Genomic DNA, 13,635 nt, shown 5'->3' with positions numbered 1-13,635 from the left:
ATTTTGCCTGGCCATCAGTTACTGAACTCTGCCAGGTTGTCTTGGTTGGTTCTGCCTTTACCAGCTGGTACTTTTTGCAGAATTTGCGGATTTCCAGGCTCATTTGTAGCCCTGACTTTCCTTTTGTTTGCTTGGCGGTTGTTAAGGGAGGACACATATCAACAAACTTCATTTTCTTAGAATGCCATTGTGAACATGTGATTAATAGGAAATTAGTACAGTGGAGTAAGTCTTGGAACATACTGAAGATGTGTTGTAATACCATGCCCAATTCAAGTTTCTAACTCAGGATTACTGTAGTGTTTGGAAGAGTGTTTTCTCTCAATGTGCTTCTGTGGTCAGAAATAGCTTGCAAAAAAGGTGGAATGACATTTTAGGAAATAAGAGTCGCCTCTTATGTATAATCTTGAAGTGGAGTGATATTAAAAGCATGGAGCTGTTTACAAGTGAACATCCCAGAGGTACTTACCCGTGGTTTGGTAGATGCAGTTTCTGCTCTGATGTGAAGCTGATGGGAGGCAGCGCTGCCAAAAAAGGGGCTGTGTCTGTGGGATTAGGTCTTGTGCAGATGTGACCAGTTGAGTCAAATTCCTAATCTGGTTGGAAGTATTCTTGGGGGGAGTTTGGATTAGTTTCCAGCCAGATGAGGAGCCACATCTATCTGGCTGATGACACAACTCACAAGTGCTTTCTTCAGCTACAGCCGGGGACGCACAGCCAAAGTGGAAGGATAGTCCCTTTGACCCAAAGGGCAGCTTCTTATCTGCTCCTGCAGGCTGTAAATCTGCACCTACAGAGATGTGCTGTTCGTGTGTTGTTGGGTTCCCAACACTCAGCTGCTTGTCTATGGTTTAAAGAGAGAAAGATCCAGAAGCTAAGTGCTTTAAACATATTTGAGTGTGCAGTAATAGATCATTTTGTAAGTAAACTTATTACTGAGTAAGTTGGGTTGTTTTGGAGCAGAAAACCTTGTAAACATGTTTTGTGCCTTTGTAAGCTAAAAAAAGGCTGTGTAGTCCATGATATTTTATACACTGCTGAATTCATGCTACGTAAATTTCACCCATTTTTTGCCTTCAGGTTCAAAGCTGGATACAGATATCAAGACTCCTAAAACACTAGGAATTAGAGGTGCCTGTATAACACCATGAGCTGAAATATGGGTGCATTTAACTTTGTTTTCAGGCTTCCTTAGATTAGTTAGCTATACCTTAAAATTGAATCTGTCATTCCAGATTCTTCAGTTCCATTTCAGATGATTTTTCAGGCTCATCTTAGAGGGCTTAGATTAAGGAGAGCATGGGGAGGGTGGTGATGAGATGCTGATCATAGTGGCACCACTCCAAGAGCTCTAAGACTGTTTCCTGGCTTGTATGCTTTCAAGATCAGGTTTTTTTAGGTTGTATTGGTTTCTGTTCTTTATTCCCTGCTTAGGCTGGATTGGCACAGTAAGGTTTTGTCTCTGCTGTTTCCAATACTTGGCGTTTCATCTTGCCATGGCATACTCTGGTCTCAGCATTTGCTTGCTCTGCTAAGTAATTGAGATTATAAAGGCACAGAGTAGTTGTTCCATCAAGCGACTGGTACGGTTTGGGCAGACCAGTATGTGTATTGCGCTGTGGTTGACCAAGAAAATGTTTTAAGTTGCCACCAAGGTGGGCCAGGGATAGCAGGAGATCGTGTCCTCTTCTTTCTTGTTGTAAGTCTGTATTGTCCCTGGTGCAAGGAACTTTTCAACGTGCAAAACACTGCATTGTCCTCTTGAACATCATTCGATGTTTTTCACTGGGGATTGCTACAAAGACTCTTTTTTTACTGTTAAATTTACAACAAATAATTAATCTTTTCTTTGTAACACCGGTTTTACTGTCCAACACCTCTGAGAAAAGGTACGTCATGGGTCTTGAGCAGATGATAAAACCGTGATAGCGAATAGTTTGTGAAGAGCTTGCATTAAGGAACTTAGCTGTGGAATTTTGCCCTCTGAAGTCCAACACATTCTCCCCCCTGCATAGTAGTTGCTCTTCAACATATATATTTTTTTTCCTTGCTTGTTGTACACTTTTAAGTCAAAAGTTTTCTCTGAGCCATGTCCATGTGCGATCTTCATTGCCATCAACTGCCACCCTCCTCACCCTGCAAGTCACATTATGGGTAGGGCAATTGAGATAGTATCTAAAATGCAGAAAACGAAGCTGGCATTTGGCTAGGAGCTTCAACACAGCCACTGCACCCTTGTTACGAGCCTCTATCCAGCATTTCCACTAAAAATACCTGTAAGGAAAGGAATTGCCTACAGGCACATCAACACCAAGCATCTTTCATAGGACAAACATTTCAAATGTTCATGTTTTACTAGAGTAACCACTTAGCACTGATGTTTTGAATGCTTGGGAAAGGTGCATAGTTTTGAGCTGTATGGAAAGGCAGAGGGTGCTAGTAGTGTGCTTTTTCTTCCTTTAGAACTACCTGTAGAGGATTTCCCTACAAATACATACCCACAGAGAAATAAAGGTCTGCTGCGTGGAGTCATGAGAATATCAACAAAACATAATCCATTAAAAATCTCCTTTGGAGAAAGTAGGAGTTGTATGTTTCAGAAGATCTTTAGGCTCTTCAGTACTTCTGAGTCTCACTGTGGATGTGCTTAAGAAAATGATGATGAATTGTGAGAGCATACCCCAGCTTAAGGGTGTCCTGCTTAAGGGAATATTCAGAGAGCTTAATAAAGTATTATTCAGCTTTAAGGTTTATTTGTGGAGATTTGAATTCAGGAAATGGCATTGTTATGCAAGAACTGAAGCTGCTAAAAGGAAAGAAGATTAATATACTAAGACTTGGAAGAGGAAGCTGGGGCTGGAGGATTTTGTTAGCTCAGGCATGATTTTCACATTTAAACAAGAAACTTTTGGGAAAACTTTCTTACTCTTTTTTCTTTGGAGCAGGCCAATAATTCAGCAGCAAAAAGACGTTACTGATGTGTATGAGCTGAAGATGTTTCTAATCTTTGTGCAGAAATATCCCCGCTTATTCAGGAGATCTGGACGTGCTTGGCTCCAGGCGTTTCTTTCCAGGGACTCATTAAAATGAAGGCACAAGTAATATTGGATCATTTTTATTCGGCTACATTATTAACAAAATAGGAAGTTGGAGTGATTAAGCTGTGAAACTCTGAACTGTCCCTCAGGAACACCTCAACAATTGTCTCTCAGAGTGTTTCCTATTTGATATCAATTCTTTCTTCAGCAGAAGAAAGGAGGAGTGGTACAAAGATGAGCTTGTGTGTGTCCACAGACAAAAAGACCGGCGTTTGCAGAAGAGTTTGCATGATGTGTTATGCTTTAAATGGAGAACTTGACACCAGACATATTTTTTTCATAAAGATGTTATATATGTAGTTTTATTGCTGTACACAATAACTGCAAATAGTGAAAAAAGGTTCAAGTTTTGTAAGATTCTGTGCCATAAATTATATCACAAAAACACAGTATAAAATACCAGTATAAAAGATCTCATATCACTTTCTCTTACTGTGAAGAAAGGTGTAGCCTTGTGACTTGGTTAGTTTTTCACTAGGGGAGGAAATAACTTTGAACTGAATAATGAGTTATAAAGGAGCAAAACTAGCAAAAAAACCTAATCTATTGCAAGGAAGTAACTTGGGACCCTCAAGGACCATGTACCTTCCCTTGTTAAAAATAAAGAATACACCAACCCCCCAGTGTTAGAAACACAAGTAAAGGCTGTCAGTAATTTATGGAAGGAAACACCTAATGAAATGTTGCTGTTGAAACATTCCTGTCCGAAAGCCAGTTGAAAAAGAGATTTATATGTGTAATCTTTCTCAGCACTCCACAAGAAATCATGGAACTCCTCAGGGATAACTTATTTCCCATGTTCTCTGTGCACCTTGTCAGTTAACATCTCTGTGCTGTAAGGACCCTGAAACGTGCCTACTGAACCTTACTTCCCACCACAGTTGTGCTGGGAGGGAGGGGGCCTTCCTTGTAATTTATACAGCAGCATCTTAATTAGGTCGCCTTGGAAGTATCTGAGCTCTGAAGTTGTGTGTGCTGTGTGTGGTCTGTAGTCAAAATGTGCTGACCTGTTAGGAATGGGAAAGTTGATCTAAACCTTAGAGATGGAGAAGGACATGTGAAAAGTAAGAATTGTCATGGCATAAGTCCCTTCTGAGCAGCGTGCGAGCTGGGAAGGGGAAGTGTTGGATGCTCTGGAGCATACTTGTTTTATGATTTGTGTGTCTCTTGCCTACATATAGCAGAAACCAGGTTGTATATACAACCTGTTTGTGTGTTAGGAAGTGCCTGACCAGGACTCTGTTATCTTTAAGATTTTTAAAAGCTTATCAACAATCTGGATAAACCCAACAGGTAAAGGCAGGTCATCTTAGTAGCCTAATTAAAAAAAGACCATTTCTAGACTAAACCTCCAATAATCAGAATTCCAAGAAAAACATGGGTATTTTTTTTTTCCTCATTCAAACTTCATTGCCATTAAATAATACTCACTTTTCTACTGGTCCTCCTTTAGAACAGTGTGTTTCTCTTGGCAGGTAAGTGTGCTAGAAAGCTCAGGGTAGTTTGGTTATTTTGGAGGAGCTGGAGCTGTTTGAGAAGATAGGAATTTCTGTTGAGAATGGAAAGCTGATCCTAGTGGTCTCTTTGGAGACAGAATGGCCTTTCAAAGCATCTTTTACTTCTGGATATTAGAAAAGCACTTTTCTGTGGAATAAAGGGTTTTATGTTGGAACTGGAATACAGTGTGAGCTGAATACTTGTCCAAATAAATTCCACTAGTTTCCGTTTTCAGTGTGCTACTTTGGATTAAAGTAACCTAAAAGTAACCTTTAAAGAGTTCTTAACAAAGCTAAGGTTTGTCTGTCTGGTGGTACTCTCTTTTCTTAGGGTATTTATACTTCATCCACTGCACGCCCAAACTCCCTGTGATCATCTGTCCCTGAAGAGGAGGTACCAGGGTGACTAGCTCAGCTGAGCAGTAGGGAGTATGGTTAGCAGGCTGGCTCCCCCAGAGCTATGTGGACACAGGGGGCACTTGCCAAGCCACATTTTGGATGAACAAACTTAGGTGTTGCTGCTGGTTTAAAGACAATGAGGAATGGGGGTCGGTAACTCTCCTTCAACAATAGGAGCAGTGTTAATTACCCAGAATTGTGTGGGTCAGAGTGTGATGTTTGTAGGCTGACCTTCAGTTGTGTTGGGCTGACAAATTAATATATGTCATATTTTTTCTTCTGTTCTATAATTTATTTTTTTTTCTCCTTGTAGCTCCAAAATGTTATCAAATAGCCTGACTGGTTGAACGCTCCTTATATTATAATGTGCTGCTTAAAAGCCTAAGGTGGAAGGTAAAAGAGGACTTTTAAGAAGTGTCATATGCATTTACCATTGAAAGGGTGGCGTAGTGCCGTGGTTCACGGCTTCTGATGCAAACTGATGTGAGTAAAGGGTTATTTTATAAAAAGGAAATTGCAATCAAGGGAATTGCATGTTCCTTAATTACTGCCGTTTCACAACGATCTACAGGAAAATGGTGTTCAGTGTCCCATGGTTTGGAGGAATCTAACAGGCATGGGCTTTGAGGCACATCTGGCTTTTAAGTGTTTTTATCCCGTATCATATAGTAATTCAGCCCATTGATTTTGTGAAGGGAGGCTTTGTGAGTTATGTAGATAAGGAAGGGGAGGGACAATAGTTCTATAATGCCTGGAAAAAATCCCTACCCAAAACCCATGGAATTGGGAGCATATCATTAATGTAAATTGAGCAAGAAAGGAGGTGGAGCATCTAAAGCTCCCCAGCTCTGTTTTGTAGCCTGCTTAACAAAGCCCCTGAAAGGAGGCAGTACCTCCCTCCATTCCCACAAAGGATAAGCGTGTGTTCCAGGCAGCTACTCCACCATTTAGATTGTCTGATTTAGGAGGACCTTAAAACAGAGAAAGAATAAACTGGTGCAGGAACAGGTACAAGTAGAGGTCTAACTAGATTGCTTCTCTCTGGAGGCAAACCCACATTACTAGCAGGTGTTTACACTGAGCAAGGAGTAGTTTTATAGTAGGAAGGTGTGTAGTCATAGCAGGGGATGCAAACAAACCTAAGCAACTTGTGTTAGGCCTGTTTCTGTTGGGTTTTAGACATACACTGTGATTCTGGCTGTTAACAAGTACTGTTGCATAATAATTCTTTTCCAGATACTCTTACTGATTTGTGCTGCCTGGTGGGAATATGGATCACCCTTCTGGCCAAGCATGGACTTGGAGTGTTTAGTCCTAGGATAAGTCTCTGGGCTGCCTTTCCCCCCTCTCCTGGTTCTCTGTATGGTCCTGTCCTAGCCAGTATCTCTGGGCATCATTAACATCTGTAGCATACTGGTATTTTATACCATGAACAGCCAGGCTAGACCTACATATCATCTACTTAAATAGAAAATCTTCAAGAACTTTAGCCTCTGCCCTATTGAATAATTTTCAAGCCTTTGGATTTAATATTCAGCAGTGCAAGTTCCTTAAGGTTCCTGACGTTTTGTCTCTAATAATATGGGCCCTTTCAAACAGGCAATTCCTCTGGTGTCAAGTAATTCCACAGAAGAACATTTCGAGAATATTCATTGACTTATAGATCCGAACAGCCTCTGAAACACTGTATCTTGATGCGGTCTAGAAATCTGAGTAGATCTCAAATTCTGTTTGTTTGCCTTCTGGGATAAGATTAATGAGCCTTGTAAATTATTAAGGACTATGTTCTCATCTTTCAGCCCTGATTTCTCTGAACAGGGGGCTGTATGCTAAAAGCTACTCATTAGTAAGTGAACTGATAGCTGAACCTATGTATTATTGATGACTTGGTGGGAATTTCCCGTTCTGAAGAAAAGTGGTAGGCTGCTAGAAATACTTTGCAGGGAGAGGTGGTGTTAAAAGATGTGCCATTTTGTGCATTCCTTTCTGGAGATGCGTGTGTGTGTTTGGATTTGTGCCAGGGCGGGGGGGGTGGGGGGTACCCTGCGTGAAAAGCTGTCACTGGGAAGTAGATTGAATCTTGGCTTGGCCCCCCTCTTTCTGTTCTTAGACCAGTGAGATTGTTGTCATAACTCTGACATAGTAAAAGCTGTACAATTTTATGTATCCCATCTTCATTGGTGTATTGTAAGCCCCTCTCACTGTTTTACCACCCAAAAAGAAAAGCTCAAGTGAAGAAGCCCAAAGAGCCTCCCGGCATGGTAACTGTGGTACCCTAGATGTTATCAAAACCAGTTTCCAAGCATTCTTGCCAGTCATGAGGCAGGGAATGCTGACATTATTCTGACTGAACTCCTAATTTTCAAAATTTGAATCTGTTCTTAAAGATCTCTCAAGAAAAAAAATGCCATTATTATGTGTCCCTCCCAGAGAATATATTATGAGTGTATGCAGGATAAGTTCTCAGCTAGTGCACAGATTCAAAATCTCTTATGAAAATAAATCAATACCTCAAAATGAACCCCAAACCTCAGAGTGCAGATTTCCTTTAACACACGGCTGGTTCAAGATGATTAATGACTCCTGGTGGTCTATCTCCACCTAAGCCTATCTAAATCTGGAGAGCCACAATCTCATGGTGTGACATGTATGGTATCCCTCCCAATCCCACTGCCACGTGCCCACTCCCTCTGGCTTGTTGGGGTGGCATTTGTGGGGTTTCCAGCTCTACCAGCTCTCTGAGCTGTCTTACCATGGGATGACACAAGCATCTGTGTGTGTACACTGGAAGGGATGGAAGCTTAGAAGGCAGTGGTGAGGCTAGGGCCATGCCAGCCCAGGTTCAAATCAATTTCAGATGTTGTAGGTACACACCCTTTTGAAACATCCATCATTTGGAATATGTTATCTCCCAAGTTTCTGCCGAGTGGGGAAGTTTCTAGCTGAGATGGATTATACATGAAGTAGAGAATTTGCAAAACAATGGGGGAGAGAAAAACTGTAGCATGAGTCATAAGCCTGGGATGCTCCACCACTGTACAGTTAGCACTGCTGAAATCCCTGGATTAGTTAACAGAATAACTGTTGTTTCCAGCTACTACTATGTGTCCGTTGTACCTTCCGTTTGTTGGAGTGAAAGAATCCCTCTAGTCATCACAGCTCAGTGTAAAACTTGGCTGCTGATGACCACCTTTTTTTGAACAGCATCACTCAGATGATGTGCTACATTAAATGTGGATGCTTGTTAAATGTTTACTTTTTCTATGTTGTCGTTTGCTTCTCGGGGCATCTGTGCCATTGTAGGCACATCCTAAAACACAGCCTCTTCAGAAATGTGGGATGTTATGTCTGGAACAGGGAGGGGATGCAGTGTATGGAAATGTTTGCATGAAATGCCCTGTAAAGGACTACTTGCAGTGGAACATGGGCTGCACAGGACCTGCAGCCCCCCTGTGCTGTATACAGGGAGCTGCCTGGGTAAAGCACTGGGGTAAGTGGAAAACGGTGGAACATGGGCTGCACAGGACCTGCAGCCCCCCTGTGCTGTATACAGGGAGCTGCCTGGGTAAAGCACTGGGGTAAGTGGAAAACGGTGGAACATGGGCTGCACAGGACCTGCAGCCCCCCTGTGCTGTATACAGGGAGCTGCCTGGGTAAAGCACTGGGGTAAGTGGAAAACGGTCTGCTCTGACCTCTCTGGAATTGCAAGTGGCTGAACTGGGTGAACAGCAATAATAATAATAATAATAGATAAAAAGTGGTACCTGGAATCAGTCATACCGCTGACACAGGCACAATTAGAATACATCAGGATCTGGAGAAAAAAAATCTGCTTTTTAGCTGAATGTGGAAGTATATCCTGACCTGTTCATTTCAGTTAGAAACATGAGCTTTTATAGTTACCATAGCACAATAATAATTAGTGTAAAATGGAGGTAAATCTACATTTGTGCAGTTGCTTGTCTTGTCCAATTTGATATTTAATGACCAAAATCACAGGAAACAAATACTTGCAGTAAGTATCCAACAGATGGGTGTTTTGGCTGGTCTTTGATTTGCCTTGTCAACCATATTCATCCTTGAGAAGCTCGGAAGTCTTCTGCAAAGCTTCTACAAGATTTTGATGATGTCAGAATATTTAATTGGAGTAATTTTAATGTCAATCTTCGGACAAGACTGTAAATGATTTCTGCCTAAATGAACTGCTAGATCATTTCTGCAGCCTCCAATAGCTCCATAGGTGTTAGCTACCAGCATGCAAAGCTCTGTGGCAGCTGGCCAGAGAGATTTTGCTTTTGAGCAGGAATCTGTGGAGCCTTCTGAACCAGCTTTTGAGGATTGGAAAAGGTTTTCTTAGAACTTGGCTTCCTGTGCAGCTAGCTGTCCATGCCATCCTGCCTGGTGGACTGCAGCAGATGTTGGAAACATGGAAGAACCTCCCATTCATGGGCCTTACAGACCAGTGGGCATCAACAGCATCAGTTGATGAGTTCCTTGCTTGCTGTAACAACTGGCAGGACATTGCTCAGCTCTTCTGTAACTCCTCAAGCACGCAGTTTGGCATCTGTGAGAACATACTTGCAAACCCCAAAGCATATTGTCTTCAGAAATGAAATACTGAGTTTCACACGTTGAGTTCCAGTAGCACCTTAAATCAAGATGTGTTCCTAAACTCTGCTATTTAACCAAATTGATGCTGATTTAGTGGTTCAGCAAAGGCATTGTTCGTGAGAGAGACTTTTCTCTTTGCACATTTGAGAGGATAATGTAGGCACACTTGAAATTTAACGACATCTAGAAATACTTCCCGGCATGGGATAGTAAATCAGTAGTTTGGGCAGCTTTTTTTGGCACCATTCTGAAGATTTTTATATCAAATGATATACCTGCATTGGCAAAGGGAAATGTCCTTAAATGTTCTTTGGAATCTCCAATATTTCTGACTTAGGGAGTGCTTACCTCAAGATTTAACCACTTAAAAACTTTCGCTCCAAGTCTGCTCCCTCCTTGTTGTCATATCCCTCCCTCATTTTTAAGTTTACATCACTCTTACCCATGTTTCTTTGGCTTACCTTGTATGGAGAACAGGTTCTATCTGTGGTGGCACAGCAGTCCAGTAAAGCCTGACTTCCCATCCTTTCCTGGTCATTCATTTCCCCGCTTCCTCCTGTGGCGTGCCAGCGCGTGTGTTTGTGCAGCCGTGTGCTGAACCCAGGCAGGGAAGTGATTCAACTGGAGAAGGAAAACCCTGCCAAAAAAGACCAACTGCCAGCATAGAGCAGTGCTGTCCTGGGCAGTTAGGCTGGCATGGGAGCAAACAGCTGCTGGAGGAAAGGTACGACTTGTTTAAATTTGTTCTTCTGCTCCAAACAGCATAGTGGAGCCACAGGCTAAAAAGTCCCGTTTTGCTGAAAAAATAAGTGATGTGTAAATTCAGGAAGGAACACCCCCCTCCCCCAACCCAACAAACAACAAAGCAACATGAGTGGGTTTCACTTAAAATGATTGGCACCTATTAGTGCATGTTCTTGTGTTTTCCACATCCTTGTGTTGATTTAGCCCAGGTCAGCTCCTTCCTAATTTAAATTAAATCAATAAAACATTCGTGAGTAAATAACACATACCCATAGCAGCAATGCTGATGAGGCTTCAGTGAAGGGCTCAATTGCTGGAGCTTACTTCACTGAGGCAAGGTTTCCTGGTGCAATCTCTGCAAGCCAGCTGGTTCGCAGGGTTTAGCCTCTTTGAGGGAGGCTGCAGGAGGTGATGTGCTGGTCCTTCAGTCGCTGCCTGAGCTTGGTGCAGCCCCCGTTGCAAACCCTGGTTAGCAGGCTGTGTGCTTCTCTGTGGACTCTGTGCTGGTGAAGAAGCAGGTGACAGATTCCTTACGGTTCAGGTATTTCAGATCGCTTGTTCTGCTTCTATAATGCTGGAGACGAACTTGCAACCACACCGTTGTTTGTCTGTTGCTTCTGCTGTACAGGTAAGAGAATTAAAATAGGTGCAGCCATTTGGAAAGTATCCTCAAAACCAAGTTACTTGTGAGGACACAATCCCATCTAGCTGGTTGCTGTTGCTGAGGAAGTTCCCGAGCGCTCTGTCCTTCCCCTTCCTCCCACCTCAGGTCTCTGCCAGCCCATTTAACTCATGGACTAGGCAAAAGCAGATGGGTTTCTGCTGTGTTAGTGATTTGATGGGCACATAAGGGAAAGCAGAGCTGCATGGCAGGGAAAGGGAATCCTCCCCTTAGGTAAAAACAGCATTCTGCAACTTAATGATACAGGTAACATGATCAGGAGTGTTGCTTGGACTGCTGATGCTGTGCATGTGGAAGGTATTTAACTACAGGCCTTTTGTTGCAAAGGCTGTCTTCTGTGCTGTCACCTAGAACACTGAAAGCTACAACTGTTGGCAGTCCTCAAGTTACTGGAATTAAGTAATTTTATATGATAATTAAAAGTAAGAATTAGGAAGAAGTGATTAGAGAGTGTATTATGCTCAGGAGGAACCTGAGGGAGGAAGCAAGCCAAGATCTATACCATTATGCTAGCAAACTCTGAAGTCCACACCACCAGTGAAACAAGGACACTCAGTTTGAGATATTTTTGAGTATCAGTATAGAGGAAGAAGTGGCTGTTACAGGGCATTTCTTTTGCCTTTGTTCTGCTTTTGGTTAGGTACCTTTGTCACTGTTCTATGGTTGTGTTTTTGGGGGGAAGCATGTGTTATCACAGCTTCTGTCTTCTGCCTTCCTTCTATAATGCACAGTGTTAAGCTATATTAAACTTTACTACTCGCAAGCCGGGCTGCAGCAAACAGTTTTCCCATGGTTTGCTATTCCGTTGGCTTCCTACAAAAGAGGTTCTCAAAGCGTAGTCAGCAGAAGTGTTTCAAACAGCTCGTTTTTAAACGCCAGCTTTACATGTGTGAAGCCAGTTGGTCTGTGTGAAACCCAGTGGCCTCTTAGAGCCTTTTAAAAACAAGGTTTACAAAAGCATCCTATCCAGGTCAAGTTCTCTGCCCGCCCTCCGGCGCGGAGAAAAACGCTGGCAAGTGCGTTGCTCTTATTCACAGCGATATCTTACAGAGCAAAAAGAGCTTCAGTACAATACACTTACACAGATAGGGGTTTTTTTTTTTAACTCTCAATTACTGTCTTCCTCCAAGATCAGTTTGCTTCCCTTACATAAGGAAAATCACCTCCAAGTTGCTTAAATTGCAGAGGGAAAGAGGATTTATGGTTACCTTAGTATACTTTGCTAAGTGTTTTTACGTGTTAAGTAGCTATTTCCACAACGGCACACGCTTTCCCGTCTATATAAATTTTGTGTAATGCTCAAAATTCTGCGTGGAACCAGGTTCTGAGCCTAAAAGGAAATAATGGAGATGACTTTTTCAGCCCTGCTCCTCTGCTCCCAGCAAGCTAATGCCTGCGCCTGAAAAAGATAAAGCGATGGAGACGGCGTGAAACCAATCAGAGCTGTTAAGCAGCAGCAATCCCAAACTGTCGGGATTTTAAATAAATGGTTAGACTCAGTTCCTGTTGCTTGGTGCTGGGCTATTTGAAATTCCCCTAGGTTTAAAAGAGGGTGGGGGGAAAAGAGTTGTGACTCCTAAAAAATGATCTCTAGGTGGGATTTCGGAGGATAATCAAGCTGTATGTGAAAATTGTGGCAGAGCAGCCACTCAGACTTAGATACATCTTAAAGCCCAGAGGAATTCCCCACTGCAAAGCGTGTGGAGCACCAGCATAACCCGCTCAGCTCACTTCTGCTGACTGCTGATGTACTGTAGCTGTTGGTAGCAGTGTTAGGTTTATGAAGTCATGTGCTGAAAAGCTGTAGAGGACCTGAAGCTTTATGTGGGGTGCAAGTGTTGGAGGGGTTTCTCCTGGCTGTGTGTGTATATTCAAGTACAGTCGTATGTGGGAAAAAATGGTAGCACTTCCTCTGATCTCTTGTCCTTAGTTCCCAGGATCCTGAAATGTAGTTAGTAAAAGTCAGATTTTGTAAATGTTTCCAACAGTCTACTGAAAATGCAAAAATCTTTATTAATTTTTTCCAAACCCTCATAACTCTGCTGAATTAGAGGGATTTTATGAAGATAGCAAAAATCCTCCAGCCACCAGAATTCAATCACGTGGTGGATTCCCAAGCAGGAAAGCTTGGTTTGCGATATGGTAGCACTGGAAAATGTCTTTTTTCCTCTCCTCTATCTTACTCTTGGGAAAATGGGAAATAGACTTGCTGCAACTTAACAGCAAAAAATGGAGATTGCTTGGGCATGCTACAAAAATGAAAATTTTCTCATGAAGGACACCTGTGGGTAGCTTTAACTAAACGAGACCAAAACTGGTTAATGCAGTGTGTGAGTGCAGTTCAGATCTGAAGAAATACACCCTAAAATTTCTGTGCACAATACATTTCCTGTGTGTCTCCTGTGGGATTGTTTTGCCTTTTCTTTTTTCATGGTGGATGCTTTGGCATTTGAGATACTGGAGGCTACAGCTGGGCAGTTTCTCAAAAATCTTAATAGAAGACATTTTGTAGTAGCAAATGAATCTTATCGATCTGTCGAACTACCAAGCCTGTTGCAGTCCCACTTGACCTGGTGTAGAACCTTACAAAGAGAGTAAAACTCTG

The sequence above is a fragment of the Gallinula chloropus genome (genome assembly GCF_964237585.1).
Source record: "Gallinula chloropus genome assembly, chromosome: 9".
NCBI lineage: Eukaryota > Metazoa > Chordata > Aves > Gruiformes > Rallidae > Gallinula > Gallinula chloropus.
Note: the sequence above shows the minus strand (reverse complement) of the source record.